Below are 14,887 nucleotides of genomic sequence, written 5' to 3'. Positions count from 1 at the left end.
TGAAAATGTCATTTTCCACAACTTGCTCATCTTTTTCTCTAAAAGAGAAAAGAATTTAAAGGCTAGATGGCAGTAAGTTCAAGAAAAAATCTGGAGGGAAGGGGATACCCTAGAAGAGTTTAGCACGCTCAGAGAAACTTAACAAAGTCAAAAACCTCTGGCAAAAGAACTGGAATTCCATTTTACCTCAGTCATTAAATATCACCCTATATTAAACCCTGGTTATTTTTTAATAAAGGAGGCTTAGCAAACTCATGCTTATGAAATACATTTGGAATGGACACATAATTTAAGTGGAAAAAACAGCTCAGAGTTTTGTGATCAGATATTTTCTTATATGGGAAGAATCCAAAAACCTGTAAGTAAAAGCAAATCCATTCACAGCAGTGGTTCCCTCTGACAGACGACGTACTTTCCAAACTTATGAAAGAGCAGTACCTCTGCTTCACCCAGCCCCACGTGCCACACCCAGTCATTGGGACTTACGGACGGACGTGGAGAGAAAGGTAGAAGAGCAAATAATGTCTGTATCTGTATCTACATATTTGCCTAAGCAGACCTGTGGTAGCTTAGCTATTCTGGGACCTGAAATATCTGGGTATCTGGGACCTGAAATAATCATAGAAAGACTTTGGGTAGGAAAAAGGAAGGAGCAATATGAAAAAAAAATCATATCAGCTAAAGGAGGGAGGACTTCTGGTTCTGGGAAGATAGCAGACAAGGCCACCACACATAGCCTCCATCGATAACATGTAGAAATGCAGGGTAACATAGCACAACTTTTTAAAACTCCATGGCTATCGCTGTGGAAAAAGGTATGACAATTCCTCCAAAAATTAAACATAGAATTACCATATGATCCAGCAATTCCACTTCTGGGTATACAAATGCCCAAAAGAATGGAAAACAGAGACACGAACAGATGTTCGTACACCCATGTTTATAGCAACATCATTCACAATAATAGCCAAAAGGTGGCAACAGCCCAAATAGCCAACCATGGATGAATGGATAAACAAAATGTGGCATATACGTATCAATAAGATTGAATATTATTCCATCTTAAAGAGGAAGGAAATTTTGGCACATGCTACAACAGTGATGAACCTTGAGGATATTATGTTAAGTGAAATAATAGAGACACAAGAGGACAAATACTGTATGATTGTCCTTATGTGAGGTACCTTCAGTTGTCAAATTCACAGAGACAGAAAGTGGAAGGGTAGCTACAGGGGCTGGAGGAGAGGGGCGATGGGGTCTTAGTGGTTAATGGAGATGGAGTTTCAGTTTGGGAAGATGAAAAAACTTCTGGAGATGGAAAGTAGTAATGGTTGCACAATGTGAATGTACTTAATGCCACCGAACTGTACACTTAAAATGGTTAAATGGTAAAGTATATGTTATGTATACTTTATTATAATGAAAAAAAAGTCTATGGTTATGCTCAAGAAAAGGAAGAGAAGCCCACATGTCAAAAGCCAGGAAAGAGCTGAGGGCCACACAGCTGCATGAGCTGATGGTCTAGCCATTGGAGGGTAGTTATCTGACCTGGTTACCTAGGAATTCGACCTTTGATGGATTGCTAACTCAGTCAAAACTGAGACTAATAAACTCTGCCTACTGGTCCAGAGAGACAATATGGAAGTTATCACAACCATGACTCTAGTTGGAAAATTAGAAGACTAAATCAATACATAATTCTCCCTTGAAAATTCAACACCTCAGGCCTGTGTGTCGAGAGTTTGTTCTACACAGCATTCATGGTGTGAGAGACCCTTGAGCCGAAAAGTAATGTAAAATTGCTCTTGGGCTGGTGCTGGCTCTGGGGCGTTCAGAAGACAAAAACAGAAACACACTGGAGGGATCTTTTGAAAACTCAGGCGGCCCAGATTCCCAAAGGAAAATAAAGTCCCTCTTATAATCCCAAATTACAAAATGCATAAGGAAATTATTCATTGTGAATGAAAGTCAACAGAAATAGGAAACATAAAAACAAGAGCCCAAAAACATAAAATACTTGAAAAATAACCTGAAAGAGGACACAAAGTGACACGAATGAAAAAAAGTATTAAGTGGTACAGAAAGAATAAAGTGGAAAAAGAATTGATGAACTGGAAGCCAATCTGGATATATTGCCCTGAACACAGATTGAAAGATATTAGAAGACAAGAGATTTAAAAGAGAAGTTAGGGGGCTGGCCCCGTGGCCGAGTGGTTAAGTTCGCACACTCTGCTTCATCGGCCCTGGGTTGCACCCCTTTGGATCCTGAGCATGAACCTAGCACTGCTCATCAAGCCACGCTGAGGCGGTGCCCCACACAGCACAACCAGAGGCACTCACAACTAGAAGATACAACCATGTACAGGGGAATTTGGGGAGAAGAAGAAGCAGAAGAAAAAAAAAAGAAGATTGGCAACAGATGTTAGCTCAGGAGCCAATATTAAAAAAAGAGAGAGAGAGAGAGAGAAGTTAAAAGACATGGACTGTAGACTGAAAAAATCCAACATGTATCTAATAGGAATTCCAGAAGAGAGGATAAAGATAATGGGGAAGAAACAGTGGTCATAATTGTAATAGTTGAGAACTTAATTATTGATTTAAAAAATGAATCTTCAGATTAAAGAAGCACAGTAGGTCTAAGCATAATAAATAAAAATAAATTTAGACTCGTAGTAAAATTATATGAAACCTAAGGACACCAAAATATCCAGGAAGAAAAAATAAATTATTAATAATACAATAACCTAAATGGCAACAGAATTTCTAACAGTAACATTAGAGGCTAGAAGCATGGAATAATAGCTTCAAAGTACTGAGGGAAAATAACCAGTAACTTAAAATTCTATTATCAGCTAAACTATAATGGAAGAGTGAGGGTGAAATAAAGACATTTTCAGAAAGGGGCTCTCAGGGTTTGCCACCGATAAAAGAAAGCAAAAATAAAATGCTTACAATTGGGCAAACAATATAGTTGGTAAATCTACAAGTAAAGCTAAATAAACATTGACTCAAAATATCAAAAATAGAAATAATGAATAATTTAGAGGGTATTATTTAAAAATAAAACACTAGAAAGCCATAATATGCAAATTGGATGGGCAATAGAGATTAGAATTAAAGCACTCTGTGGTCCTTGTCTTAGGTCATCATGAATGTATGTAACAAGCTAATGGCTACCGTACGATAAATAGGAATAGAATCCATAATTTCCAAAGAGAAGCTCAAAGATATAGGAAGAAAACAAACATTCACACACACACAAATAGTTTTTTTTTTTTTTTCTTAAAGATTGGCCCTGAGCTAACATCTGTTGTCAATCTTTTTTTTTTCTTCTTCTCCCCAAAGGCCCCCAGTACATAGCTGTATATTCTAGTGGTAGGTCCTTCTAGTTCTGCTATGTGGGCCACCATCTCAGCATGGCTTGATGAGCCATGTCATGTACCCGCCCAGGATCTGAACCCTGGGCCATGGAAGTGAAGCCCACAAACCTAACCACTTGGCCACCGGGCCCAGCCCCTCACACAAATAATTTTGAAACGAATGTGGCATAGTGTTAAAATTTGATATAGCTGAGTACTGGGTACATGGAGTTCATTATACCTATGTTGGGCTCTATTCTTATCTGGAATATTTCATATAAATAAACAAAAACCCTCTTCATCAAGCAGGAGAAGGCAGAAAGTTAAGGGGAGTGAGTATAAAGAAAAACTTAGTCAACCATAATAAATGTAAAGAGATTGCCCTATTAATTGAACTATAGAAAAATTTATATCTGAAAAAAATGTAGCTATACGTTGTTTATAAGAAATATATCTTAAATATAGTGAAAAGGTGAGTGATAAAGGATGGAAACATATATACCAGACAAATGTTAACTGAAAAAAGATACTATGTCAACATATGTATCAGATAAAAGAATAATCAAGACAAAAGACACTACTAAGGACACATATTAATAAAAGGAAAAATTTATCAGAAAGATGTAATAATCACATATGTAGCTAAAAATTTAGCCTCAAAATATATAAAGCAAGAATTGATAGAAAACAAAAAGAAATTTACAAATCAGTATAGAATATTCCTTTCTCAGAATTGACAGATTAAGCAGACAAAAAATTAGTAATGATAGAGACAATTTGGACAACATAATTAACAGGCTGATCAAAGGGATATATGCGGAACCTTGAGAATTAAAGAACACACGTTTTCAGGTACACATGGAATATTTTAAATAAATTGACCATATAGTATGCTATCAACCAACTCCCAAAAAATGCCAAAGAATTGATGTCCTATAGACTACATCACAATAAAATTAAAAATCAACAACAATAAAAAAATGATTTAATATGCTTGGAAATTTTTAAAAAATATTTCTAAGGAACCAAAAAGTAAAGAAGAAATAATGGAATTTTAGAACCAAATCATAATACAAACACTAAATATCAGATCTAGAGAACAAGTGGTGCTGTGTTGGTCAGTGTTTTCCAGCAGGCTCTCTGGGTTGGTGTGGAGGGTTGGGGGAGCGGGGTGATGATTTGTGGCATTTACCAATATCTGTAATGTAAATATCCCACCAGGTCTGTTTTACGCTACCAACACGAAGTGTGGAGTTGCGAAGAAGATACCTAAAATCAACTCTCACAAACCAATATAAGCTGGCTACACTTGGTTCCAGCACACGACTGTAAACAATTGAAGTATATCTTGAAATGCATATATTAGACAAAGAAGAAAGGTTGAAAAGGAGTGTACTTAGTATCTAAATCAAAGGTTAGAGAAAGAACAGCAGAGTAAACCCAAAGGAATTAGAAGGAAGGAACTAATAAAGATAAGAGCGGAAGTTAATAACGTTACAAACAAAGACACAGTCAAGATTAACAAAAGGATAAAAATGGCTGGCTCTTTTAGAGGACAAATTAAATAGGCAAACATCTGGCTAACATGATCAAAAGACGAGAAATTAAAATAAAAGTAAACAATACTCTGAATAGAAAGAACATAAGAGAGATGCAGTAGAAAAATAAAAGATAAATATTACAAGCAATGCCAACACATTTGAAAACTTAGATTAAAAGGGCAGTTTATTGGAAAAATATAACAACAAAACTGACTCAGGAAGAAATGTAAAACGTGAGCCTACACATTGCTATCAAAGAAACTGCATCGGTCCACGTGCCCCCCGCTGCCGCCCTCCCTTAACACACAGACAAACACAGTCGCCAAGCCTGGGTGGTTTTACAGGTAAGAAATGGATAATTTTAATATCATAAAATTGCTTCAGAAAAATAGAGGAAGGAAGAAAGCTATCCAGCTCATTTTATGAGGCCATTAAACCTGGAAACAAAACTGGAAAGAAAAACTGTAGGCCACTTTCTTACATGAACAAAGAGACAGACATACCAAATAACATATTATTTTAAAAATCTGGCCATGTAATTACTTAACTCGTAATTAAGATTCATCCAAGAATGTAAAAATCCCTTAGAAGATCAATTAATTTAATCATTACATTAACAGATTAAAGGAGAAAAATTATTTCAATAGATGCAGAAAAAGCATTTAATACAATTGAGCAATCATTCTTGATTAAACAAATATACCTCCCCAAAATAAATAAATAAATCCTCTTAAGCAAACTAAGACTAGATGGGAACTCTCTTAACAAAGTATATCTTTCAAAAACCCATTGCAAATGTTGTAATTAATAATGTTAAAAACATAAAGATACCTCTTTATTCTATTTTCAGTGTTACGCTAGAGGTCCTAGCTAACATCATAAGAAAATAAAAGAGAAAGTTAAAAGACTGAAATGTTCATAGCAGCCTTATTCATAATAGCAAAAAATTCAAAACAACCCAAATGTCTCTAAACAGAAGAATGGACAAATTGCGGAATAGCCAGAGAATGGAATATAATTAGTCAAACGTGAATGGATTACTGATACAAGTGACAACATAAATGAATCTTAAAACAACATTGTGCTATGCAAAAGCAGTCAGTCCCCAAATAACATATACCTTATGACTCAATTTTTGTAAAGTTCAAGAACTGGAAACACTAATTGATAGCCGCAGAAAGCAGGTTGCTGGTTGCCCAGGGTTGGGAGGTGGGAACTGACTGCAGAGAAGCGTGAGTGAACGTCTTGGAGTGACGGAAGGGCTCTGTATCTTAACTGGGGCCTTGATGACACAAGTGTATGTAGTTCTCAGAGCTAAGTGAACGAAATAATGACGACTTGTGCATTTTATTGTTTGGTAGTTATACCCCAATTTTAAAAAGCACAATAGACACAAAAAGCTGAAGATTGGGGAAAAATGGATAATGTAATTAGTACATAGAATATATGTTTACATAGAATATGCAAGAGAATCTACAAATAAATATTAGTACTAATAGGGAAGTTCAGCAAATTTTCTAGAAATCAATACACAAAAATCAATAGTTATTGTTGAAGGACATTATTAACCATCGCAATAAAAGCTTTTAAGGTGCCCAGAAATAAATCTAACAAATGATGTCTAAGATTTTTATGGAGAAAGCAACCAAACCTTAGTGAAGGGGGAAAGAAAGAAAGGATTCACTATATTCATGAATGGGAGGGCTCAATATTGCAAAGACTGCAATTTTCACCAAATTTACCTATAAATTCAATACAATTTCAGTAAAAATCTCCGTAGAGTTTTTTAAAGAATGACAAGAATAGGCTAAAAAATTGCAAAGTGAAAGGAGGGAGAGGAGGCCTTGGAAGGAGGAAGAGGAACAGAAAAAGGGGGGTGTCCTTTTGAATACCGGTATTTATTATAAGCTATAGTAATTTAAACAGTGTGATGTTGCCACAGATAACAGAGACTTAGAAACAGAACCACTTAGATACGGAAAGTTGGAATATGACAGAGATGGCATTGCAAATCATTGGGCAAAGAACAAGAGTAGCCAGTAAATAATGCTGGGCCATCAGCATGGGGAAAAAGATAGGTCCAACTATTCATATGAAAGAGAGTAAAACTGGAAATCTACCTCATATCATACACAGAAATCAGCTACATGTGAAAAGCCAAATTTAGAAATTTAGGAGGATATCTTGATGACGTCTGAGTACTGTCATATTATTTATGATGCCGACAGCATAAACCATATTGAGAAAATAAAATATTGAGAATATAACAATATTAAACTAAGAACTTCTGTGAATCAGGTTGACAACAAAAGGAAGGTAAATAGCTACCATGGGAAGGTGTTTACAATCCATATAACTGGCTTTATTTAATCAGAATATGATAAAATTCCCTAAAAATCAGACAAGACAATCCAAGAAAAAAGGAAGCACAAATAAACAAATGAAAAGCTGCTTCAACTTCTCTAGTAATCAAAGAAAAATGCAAATTAGAACAATGAAATACCGTCTCACACACATCAATTGGCAACAATCAATAGCCAAAAATCAATAAATAAATCCAATAATACCAAGAATGGGTGAGGCTATCAGGAACTGGGAAGTCTTACACAGCGCTGGCATGGCTGCAAATTGGTACAACTACTTCAAAGAAAAATTTTGGAAAAGCTGAAAAAAAAAGATGGTGATGTGTATAACATACCAACGAAAAATTTGACTTCTAGACATCTGCCACAGAGCAACACACGCATAAGGAGATACATACAAGACTGTTCAGTGCAGCATGGTTCATAATACGAAAAAACACAAATGCTATCAAATCATATACTTTTTAAAAAATAAACAAATAAATCTTATGTATCTTTATTATGGATGCATATGTACTTAGAGACAGTATGTAATGGTGCACAGCAATATCAGTTATAACAGTGGTATGGGAAATCTAGATTGCCTGGGCTGGAATCCTGGCTCCTCTGGTTACCAGCTTTGGGGCCTTGGACAAGTTACCTAACTAATCTTTCCTCAGCCCCTCATCCATAAAATGGCGGATAATAATAGTGTCTATGTTATATGTCTACTGTGGGCATTAAAGGAGCTAATGTATGTGAAGTGCTTAGAGTAATGGCGGGCATATAGTAAATCTGCTGTTTTTATCACCATCATTATCATTATCATCAAGACAATGGTTACCTTTGGGAAAGGAGGTGAAGGGACAGAGATAAATCTATAGCTTTACCTATAAGGAAATGGCTACATGCTAACATATATTAAACCTGATTTAATAACAGTACGTGGCTAAGGGTACTGAGTACATGATTATTTGTCATACAACCTTCTGGATTTTGCTATGTGTTTCAAATAGTTCGTATATTAAAAGGTTTTGTTTTTTTTTTTTAGGTAAAAAGATGAACAGTCTGTGGAATGTTACAGAGAAATGTTTAAACTGCCTTGTGTACTGATGGACTGTGAGAGGAAGGTTTTGAAGGAACATATTTTTGGACAAATGCTTGATAGCTGGCTAGCAACGGCAAGTTAACAGTCAAAGAAGGAAAAGCCGGGAAAGTTAAAAGTAATTCTTTCCAGGAACATCTGAGACCCCAAAGCAGCAGAAAAATGTGCAGAAATGCATTTTCTAGGGAGGACATGAACACAGAGCTCCCAGAAGTGCTAAAGAAATACCGTTTGTTAAGATAAGTATCCAAAAAATACATTCCCTGGGAAAACCATGGCAGTAACCTGTAGAACGTTTCTTCATTTTTAAAATGGGTATTTACTGTGCTTCAATTATATGTACATGTATGTTTTCTGTTTGTCTTTTTGCCTGAGGCAGACTTCATCTATTCTTTTTTTTTAAAAGAAGAAAAACTTTTACATTCTTTACGTACATATACCAGAATAAAGGGCTTTGCAGTTATATTCCAGAAAGAAGATTATCCATCAGAATGGTTTCAGCAACAAGTAGCGATAGCCATCCACAAATGGCTTAAACAATAGGGAGTTTTTACCGTCTCACCTAAGAAGTCTGGAGGTAGGCAGCACACGACTGATTCAGTTGCTCAGCAACATCCACAGACTCAGGCCCTGTCGACCGCCCTGCTCTGCCATCCTGTGTGTTAGGAACATGTCCATTCCTAGCTCCACTCCAAGCTCGTGAGCGGGCTGCAGCAACTCTAAGCATCATGTCTTCACACAACCAAGCTCAAAGGCAGAAAGCAGGTTGAGAAGCTGTGCCCTTGTCCATCTCTCATTTCATCAGGTAGAAAAATCTTTCCCAGAAACCCCTCAAGAGAACGTCTCTTCCATCTCAGTAACCAGAACTGGGTAACATGGACATTCCTAAACTGTTCATTGGCAAATGGAATTGGGATTGCCGTGACTGTGTTACATCCACAGCTAATTCATCCCCCAGGACTGGGACCATCCTCTTTTAGCATATTATCCTCTGTATCTGAACAAAACCTGGGCTATGTTATCAAGGAGGAAAGTCACAGAGGGCAACATGAGTGACTCTTATCAAATGAAAAAGGCAAAGGCAGGGGCTGGCCCAGTGGCACAGCAGGTAAGTTTGCGCACCCTGCTTTGGTGGCCTGGGGTTCACCAGTTCGGATCCCTGGCACAGACCTGCCACCGCTTATCAAGACATGCTGTGGCAGGCATCCCACATATAAAATAGAGGAAGATGGGCATGGATGTTAGCTCAGGGCCAATCTTCCTCAAAAAAAAAAAAGGCAAAGAGACAACACAGAACTACATAGTCTATCAGCTTTCCTCAGTAGACATGTGACTTGTGGCAGACGCTGTTGTCCATACGGAATGGTTATTACTTTCGCCTCTTTCTGGCCAGGGTGCCAGCTTGGTTTATGAATTGAGTGCCAAATGTTTTCCAGAGATTGGGCCTCCTTATGGCTTAGGGATGTATCTTAGTTGTCTGCACCCACGGGATAAATCCATTCCCCTTGCCAGTGACGCGTGAAGAGAAGTCTGTGAGCCTCCAGAAAGTGAGAGAAGAAAGGAGGCCCTCCCTGGTCTTGGAACACTGCTCTGTGAGGCTATCTTTGCTGCAACCGCTGCAGCCATCATGCAAGCCTGAGGGATGAAGGGCTGTCACTGCCACTGTGGACATGGTCTGGGATGTTATTGTCAAGTTTCTTTCTAAATCAAAAACCTTTTACCCACTCAACCCCCAAACTTCTTCTAACATGAGGTAATAAATTTGCTTCTTTGTTTAGGCCATTTTTTGTTTGATTCTTAGTTACTTGCAGTCAAATCATCCTGATACTATACTCACATTGCAAAACATAAAGCAAACAATTTAATGAGAGACTTTTTTAAACTAGATAGATAAGACACTAACAAGAGCTGATCTAGCTGCTTTCAACTGGTTCAAACACATATGTTCAGAATAATCAGGTCTCACAAATACTCGAGGAAAAGTTTTACTGAGCATTTCCTATGTGTTAGGCACTTTTCTGAGCCCCATGATGAAGAAACGACTGAGAGAGTGGGTTAGGGATGCAAAAAATATGAAATGCACGATCCTTCAATTCAAACAGCTTAGAATGCAATTGGGGAGAAAGTTCAGCTGACAGTAAAACTTCTACACTGTATATCAGTTTTAAAGAAGTGGCTCCATTATGTTCAAAGATGGAACCTATTATCAACCAAGTAATAAATTGTACCATCACACTATAATATATCAAATGTCAGAATCCCTTACCACACAAAAATCTCTGGATCCAAAAGTATATTAGAAAAATCTTCAATTTCATAAGATCAATCTTTCTTTTGAAGTAGCTACTGACATCTGAATAGATTTACTTTACCCCCGAGCAAACTAAAAATTCATAGAAAAAGACGTAATGTCCAATTTTTTATTTAAAGCGTTCTACCTTTTATGAAGAATCATCACGGATTTGGAATTAGTGGAGTCTGGATGGATGAGTCTTCACTGTATTTGCATCTGAGTATGGTGATTTCCAACTTGAGAATTTATCTTTAAATTTATTGACGAAAATAAGGCAACCGCAGAGATGGCGGAGAGCGAGTTGACCTGTTCACACTAGATGTAACACATTTGGTATTTGTGGAGAGAGCCCCCAAGGCAAGTAGCATTCTAAGTAGTGATAAGCGTACACTTCGCCTTCCCAGGGACCCTGAGGGAGATGAAGAGTGCTAAGCCTTGGCAGGAGGGCAGCAACCCAGATATAAAATACTGGGGCTCTGAATGTGTCTACCAGAGCATAAATTTATTAAAATCCCATTTTAGACCACAAGGCGAATGCATCAATAAAGCCTCACTTCCCGCTAGCTAAGTCAGGTTTGTTTTGTGTTTGGCTGTAGTATTATTTTTTGAAATGTGAGTGGTTTAGCAGCCCTGGGTTTAAAAGTCTCTCAAGCACCAGTGCCATGGTTGATTGTAGCAGAGTTCATGTGCTGGCAGATGCAGAGCGGCCAGGTAGTGAGTGGCCTTCTCCACAAAACCAATTGAAAGCCTTTCACTCTGGCTGTGTGTTGCATTTTCCTGTTCGGTAACCAGCAAGTACCAATTTGGCCTGTAGACAGAAACTCTTCGTTAATAGCGAATAGTCATTTCAGCTGAATCACAGCAGGAAGACGAACTGGATTGGAAATAAGAAGGGGAGGCAGGTGGAGGATGAAAGAAGCTCCAAAGGGCAAGGGGGTGTCCCGGCTTCGAAAACGTCTTCGTCATCGGACAGATTACCTTCTGTAAGAGCTGACTGCCCCCGACTTTTCATGGAATCCCGCTCCTGGAGGAGAGTGTGACCACTTTGATTTTTAAATGAGCACATTTCAGTGTCAAGGTCATGAAAGACAAGGAAGGATGAAGAAACTGTCACTTATTGGAGGAGACTGAAGAGATGTGATAATTAAACGCAATGCGGTCTCCTGGATTGAATCCTAAAACAGAAAAAGGACATTAGTGGAAAGACTGAGGAACTCCAAATAAAGTCTGTAGCTCAATAAATAGCATTATAGCATGTTAATTTCTTAGTTTTGATGAATGTATCATGGTTATATAAGACTATAGAGAAATACTCTGAATACATTTACAGTGTACTTTTATTTTTCCTGGACATTAAAATTCACTGCAGAAGGCTAAATTTAAAGTAAAACATGTTCAAGAAATTATTTTCTGTGTAACAGAAATGCAGCGTGTTTTTCTTCAGTGAAAATGATGATGGTTGCAGAATGATTATTGCCTATGGATCCTGATATCAGCTACTTTGAAGGAATCCAGGGCCCTCACTTGACTTTAAGTCAAGATAAATATGATGTCCAGTACTGGCTATATGTTCTTTGTCTTTTGAGGGAGATCGATGGGCATGAGGAGAAAGTTCAAGTATATCACTGGCAGGGCTATCACTCATTATCCACTTCCTACAAGTCAATCTGTTTACCAGCAGTGTTCTGAGAGAGAACTAGAGTTTTGGGAAGCCAAGAGGCAGGACAAGGAGGTTACAAGGAAGTCAGAGCCATGGGCCCTGGGTTTCCAGCCTTAGGCATATAAGAAGAGCTGTCCTTCAACCTATATTTTGTAGACTGAATTTCCACGTGAGATTTCATTTGGGAAAAAAGTTCTACTGCGTGAATTTGGCCATGAGGACAGAGGGATACTGTAATTTTTAACTTTTTGTTATGGAAAATCTCAAACATAACAAAAAAAGGGAGAATAGTTCAGTGAATCCCCATATACCCATCATCCAGCTTCAACAATTATCAACTCATGGCCATTCTTGTTTCATCTAAACCATAATCACTCCCCCACCATCATGTTTTGTAAAAAAATAACCACAACATTATGCTAAGTGAAATCAGCCAGTCACAAAAAGACAAATACTGTATGAGACACTTAGAGTCGTTAAAATCATAAAAACAGAAAGCAGAACAGTGGTTGCTAGGGGCTGAGGAAAAGGAGGGGGAAATCAGTGTTTAATGGGGACAGAGTTTCAGTTTTACAAGATGAAAAGAGTTTTAGAGATGGATGGTGGTAATGGTTGCACAACAATGTGAATGTACTTAATGCCACTGAGCTGTACACTTTAAAATGGTTCAGATGGTAAGTTATGTATATTTTACCATAATAAAAAAAAGACTGGAACAAAAAAAACTATTAAAAAAATAACCATAATAGTCTTATCATACCTAAAAAATTAATAATAGTACCTCATCAAATATCCAGGCAGTGTTTAAGTTTCCTGTATTACTCATAAGGTTTTTAGAGTTAGTTTGTTTAAACAAGGTTCATGCTTTGCATTTGGTTTTTATGTCTCTTTGTCCTATAATCTAAAGGTCTGCAGAATTTTTCATTTTCTGGATTTTACTGATTATATCCTTACGGTGTCATTTAACACATTCTTTGGGCTACAGGATTCTCTTCAGCGGACCCTTCCTTAAACATTTTCTCCCATGCCAGCTTCTGTTCGGGGCCCGGTTATGCTGAACTCTCCCCAGCAATGATCTCATTCATTGCTATGGCTTTACTCCAGCCCACTTGAGATCTGTACACCCAACTGCCTAGTGGAAATCTTAACCTCTAATCTCAGCAAGTCTGTCCAAAACAGAGTTCACTGTCTTCTCTCCTTCTCCCAAACTTTCAGCCCTCTCTGGGTTCTCTTCTCCTCAGTGAATGGACTCACATCAGGCACACAGCTCCAAGCACAAATATGGGCGCCATATTGGACTCCCCCCTCTCCTATACCTTCTCTGCTCCATCCATTCCAAGCCCTGGCAATTCTTCCTAAACCATCTAATATGTCCACTTCTGCACATCTCCAATGCCAACACTTTAGTTGATGCCACTAGTATCTCTGCTCTGGATTGCTTTAGTAGTCCCCTGACTACTTTTCCGGTCACAATTCTCATCATACTTCAAATTATTTTTTCATTCTGCATGTAGAATCGCCTTTCTAAAACAAATCTGATGACATTGTTTGGCTACATAGAACCCTTCAATGGCTCTCCATTGCTCTAAGGATCAAATCCAAACCATTAAACACAGAAAGCCCTTCAGCATCTGGATCCTTCTTAGCTTTTGAGACTCACTTCTCCCCTATGTCCTCCGTACCCAGCACGCTGCACCTCCGTCACTAAGGGCTCCTTCTGAATCTCTAGATGTCCCTCCAGGCTCTTGTGCCTCTCTCCACTGCCCTCACACCCTTCTCCTCTCACCTGCTTAAACCCTACTTGTGCTTGGATTCCTGCTATGTTTCCTCCTGTCCCCTTCACTGTAACCCCCACCAGGACTGTGTTAATTGTTCCTCCTCTGCCCTCTCATAGGCCCTGGATTTAGCCCTAACAGCTCTGCTTGTATCTCTCACTACACAGTAATCTCCTTAAGAGCATGTCTTGTTCCTTTTACCTGCTCAGGACCTGACAAATGCCGGGCACATAGTAGGTACTTAATCAATTGACTGAATTGATAAAGGAGTGAAGGAATAGATGAATCAATCAGTTAATGAGTGAAAATACTCAAATAACTGATCTAAGCATACCATAGCCAAGCTAGATAATTCTGATTTTCAAAAACTTCTTTCAGGGGCCAGTTCAGTGACGTAATGGCTAAGTTCTGCACGTTCCACTTCAGTGGCCGGGGTTCAGATCTCAGCCACGGACCTACACCACTCATTGGCGACCATGCTGTGGCAGTGACCCACATACAAAATAGAGGAAGACTGGCACAGAGGTTAGCTCAGTGAGAAAAAACTTCTATCAATGGAAGTCTTTTAGTCTTTTAATATAAATTACTCAGATTCATCTAATACCAATCCATTATTCCTTTTTTCTTGCTTGATAGGGCTTCTTTTTAATGTAGCAAAGGAAAATTATCTTCAAAGCATTTCCCAGATAGATGATGAAGTTAGAACACAAGACATAGAATTTTGTGATAAAGGTTAACAGGCTTCTAATACTTGATAACTCTTGAGAGAACAAGAGATTAAAGATCTTGAGGATATTCTGGAAACAATCTCA

General features: G+C 38.1%; 1 long non-coding RNA gene across 4 annotated transcripts in view; it reads right to left on the bottom strand.

The window, feature by feature from the left end:
* Positions 1-14,887, bottom strand: part of LOC106845780 (uncharacterized) — a 108,812-nt gene that overhangs the window by 67,392 nt on the left and 26,533 nt on the right. For 3 of the 4 annotated variants that reach the window (XR_011493552.1, XR_011493551.1, XR_006512146.2), the window contains exon 2: positions 10,786-11,815. This is a non-coding gene — a long non-coding RNA (uncharacterized lncRNA). Of the gene's footprint in view, positions 1-8,269; positions 11,816-14,887 lie in introns of those variants that run through there. The other variant, XR_011493550.1, reaches the window with a different exon arrangement.

This window comes from Equus asinus, chromosome 13 (genome assembly GCF_041296235.1).
Source record: "Equus asinus isolate D_3611 breed Donkey chromosome 13, EquAss-T2T_v2, whole genome shotgun sequence".
Taxonomy (NCBI): Eukaryota; Metazoa; Chordata; class Mammalia; order Perissodactyla; family Equidae; genus Equus; species Equus asinus.
Note: the sequence above shows the minus strand (reverse complement) of the source record. Positions and strands in the feature narration are given on the sequence as shown.